This window comes from Cololabis saira, unplaced genomic scaffold, assembly GCF_033807715.1.
Source record: "Cololabis saira isolate AMF1-May2022 unplaced genomic scaffold, fColSai1.1 scf028, whole genome shotgun sequence".
Lineage (NCBI taxonomy): Eukaryota > Metazoa > Chordata > Actinopteri > Beloniformes > Belonidae > Cololabis > Cololabis saira.
In genome coordinates this window covers 612501-615000 of record NW_026906192.1, presented here as the reverse complement: position 1 = coordinate 615000, position 2500 = coordinate 612501, and the positions used below count along the sequence as shown (strand labels likewise).

General features: G+C 45.5%; 8 non-coding genes across 8 annotated transcripts in view; all 8 read left to right on the top strand.

Moving 5' to 3' along the window:
* Positions 1-127: 127 nt before the first annotated feature.
* On the top strand, positions 128-246 carry LOC133427546 (5S ribosomal RNA). The gene has a single exon (XR_009772753.1). It is a non-coding gene; the product is annotated as a 5S ribosomal RNA (ribosomal RNA).
* Positions 247-445: 199 nt separating this feature from the next.
* Positions 446-564, top strand: LOC133427732 (5S ribosomal RNA). Its single transcript, XR_009772929.1, has one exon. It is a non-coding gene; the product is annotated as a 5S ribosomal RNA (ribosomal RNA).
* Positions 565-787: 223 nt separating this feature from the next.
* Positions 788-906, top strand: LOC133427573 (5S ribosomal RNA). Its single transcript, XR_009772779.1, has one exon. It is a non-coding gene; the product is annotated as a 5S ribosomal RNA (ribosomal RNA).
* Positions 907-1122: 216 nt separating this feature from the next.
* On the top strand, positions 1123-1241 carry LOC133427758 (5S ribosomal RNA). The gene has a single exon (XR_009772953.1). It is a non-coding gene; the product is annotated as a 5S ribosomal RNA (ribosomal RNA).
* A 199-nt stretch (positions 1242-1440) lies between these two features.
* On the top strand, positions 1441-1559 carry LOC133427731 (5S ribosomal RNA). The gene has a single exon (XR_009772928.1). It is a non-coding gene; the product is annotated as a 5S ribosomal RNA (ribosomal RNA).
* A 223-nt stretch (positions 1560-1782) lies between these two features.
* On the top strand, positions 1783-1901 carry LOC133427572 (5S ribosomal RNA). The gene has a single exon (XR_009772778.1). It is a non-coding gene; the product is annotated as a 5S ribosomal RNA (ribosomal RNA).
* Positions 1902-2117: 216 nt separating this feature from the next.
* LOC133427757 (5S ribosomal RNA) lies at positions 2118-2236 on the top strand. The gene has a single exon (XR_009772952.1). It is a non-coding gene; the product is annotated as a 5S ribosomal RNA (ribosomal RNA).
* Positions 2237-2435: 199 nt separating this feature from the next.
* LOC133427730 (5S ribosomal RNA) overlaps positions 2436-2500 on the top strand; it is a 119-nt gene continuing 54 nt past the window's right edge. Inside the window, exon 1 of the ribosomal RNA XR_009772927.1 lies at positions 2436-2500. This exon is cut by the window's right edge and continues 54 nt beyond it. This is a non-coding gene — a ribosomal RNA (5S ribosomal RNA).

Sequence of the window (2500 nt, the reverse complement as noted above, 5' to 3'; positions counted from 1 at the left end):
CACATGGTTAAGGCACTTTAACTCCAACAAATAAGCGCTTCTAAATTATTATCACCAACAAATCAATGACTTGTATTATATACTTATCTTCAACTCCATATAAGAAGTATTTCAAGCTGCAGCTTCAGCTTACGGCCATACCAGCCTGGATGCGCCCGGTCTCGTCTGATCTCGGAAGCTAAGCAGGGTCGGGCCTGGTTAGTACTTGGATGGGAGACCGCCTGGGAATACCAGGTGCTGTAAGCTTTTTCAACCAGCAGAGAGCGCTCTCGCTTAATCTACCCACACATATTTCAACGTGGTAAGAGTGACAGCTCACGTCCTAAAGTGTTTTGCACATGGTTAAGGCACTTTAACTCCAACAAATAAAACCAACAAATCAATGACTTATATTCTATGACTTATCTTCAACTCCATATCAGAGGTATTTCAAGCTGCAGCTTCTGCTTACGGCCATACCAGCCTTGATGCGCCCGATCTCGTCTGATCTCGGAAGCTAAGCAGGGTAGGGCCTTGTTAGTACTTGGATGGGAGACCGCCTGGGAATACCAGGTGCTGTAAGCTTTTTCAACCAGCAGAGAGCGCTCTCGCTGAATCTACCCACACATATTTCAACGTGGTAACAGCGACAGCTCACGTCCTAAAGTGTTTTGCACATGGTTAAGGCACTTTAACTCCAACAAATAAGTGCTTCTAAATTATTACCACCAACAAATCAATGACTTATATTATATGACTTATCTTCAACTCCATATAAGAGGTATTTCAAGCTGCAGCTTCAGCTTCAGCTTACGGCCATACCAGCCTGGATGCCCCTGATCTCGTCTGATCTCGGAAGCTAAGCAGGGTCGGGCCTGGTTAGTACTTGGATGGGAGACCGCCTGGGAATACCAGGTGCTGTAAGCTTTTTCAACCAGCAGAGAGCGCTCTCGCTTAATCTACCCACACATATTTCAACGTGGTAACAGCGACAGCTCACGTCCTAAAGTGTTTTGCACATGGTTAAGGCACTTTAACTCCAACAAATAAGCGCTTCTAAATTATTATCACCAACAAATCAATGACTTGTATTATATACTTATCTTCAACTCCATATAAGAAGTATTTCAAGCTGCAGCTTCAGCTTACGGCCATACCAGCCTGGATGCGGCCGGTCTCGTCTGATCTCGGAAGCTAAGCAGGGTCGGGCCTGGTTAGTACTTGGATGGGAGACCGCCTGGGAATACCAGGTGCTGTAAGCTTTTTCAACCAGCAGAGAGCGCTCTCGCTTAATCTACCCACACATATTTCAACGTGGTAAGAGCGACAGCTCACGTCCTAAAGTGTTTTGCACATGGTTAAGGCACTTTAACTCCAACAAATAAAACCAACAAATCAATGACTTATATTCTATGACTTATCTTCAACTCCATATCAGAGGTATTTCAAGCTGCAGCTTCTGCTTACGGCCATACCAGCCTTGATGCGCCCGATCTCGTCTGATCTCGGAAGCTAAGCAGGGTAGGGCCTTGTTAGTACTTGGATGGGAGACCGCCTGGGAATACCAGGTGCTGTAAGCTTTTTCAACCAGCAGAGAGCGCTCTCGCTGAATCTACCCACACATATTTCAACGTGGTAACAGCGACAGCTCACGTCCTAAAGTGTTTTGCACATGGTTAAGGCACTTTAACTCCAACAAATAAGTGCTTCTAAATTATTACCACCAACAAATCAATGACTTATATTATATGACTTATCTTCAACTCCATATAAGAGGTATTTCAAGCTGCAGCTTCAGCTTCAGCTTACGGCCATACCAGCCTGGATGCCCCTGATCTCGTCTGATCTCGGAAGCTAAGCAGGGTCGGGCCTGGTTAGTACTTGGATGGGAGACCGCCTGGGAATACCAGGTGCTGTAAGCTTTTTCAACCAGCAGAGAGCGCTCTCGCTTAATCTACCCACACATATTTCAACGTGGTAACAGCGACAGCTCACGTCCTAAAGTGTTTTGCACATGGTTAAGGCACTTTAACTCCAACAAATAAGCGCTTCTAAATTATTATCACCAACAAATCAATGACTTGTATTATATACTTATCTTCAACTCCATATAAGAAGTATTTCAAGCTGCAGCTTCAGCTTACGGCCATACCAGCCTGGATGCGGCCGGTCTCGTCTGATCTCGGAAGCTAAGCAGGGTCGGGCCTGGTTAGTACTTGGATGGGAGACCGCCTGGGAATACCAGGTGCTGTAAGCTTTTTCAACCAGCAGAGAGCGCTCTCGCTTAATCTACCCACACATATTTCAACGTGGTAAGAGCGACAGCTCACGTCCTAAAGTGTTTTGCACATGGTTAAGGCACTTTAACTCCAACAAATAAAACCAACAAATCAATGACTTATATTCTATGACTTATCTTCAACTCCATATCAGAGGTATTTCAAGCTGCAGCTTCTGCTTACGGCCATACCAGCCTTGATGCGCCCGATCTCGTCTGATCTCGGAAGCTAAGCAGGGTAGG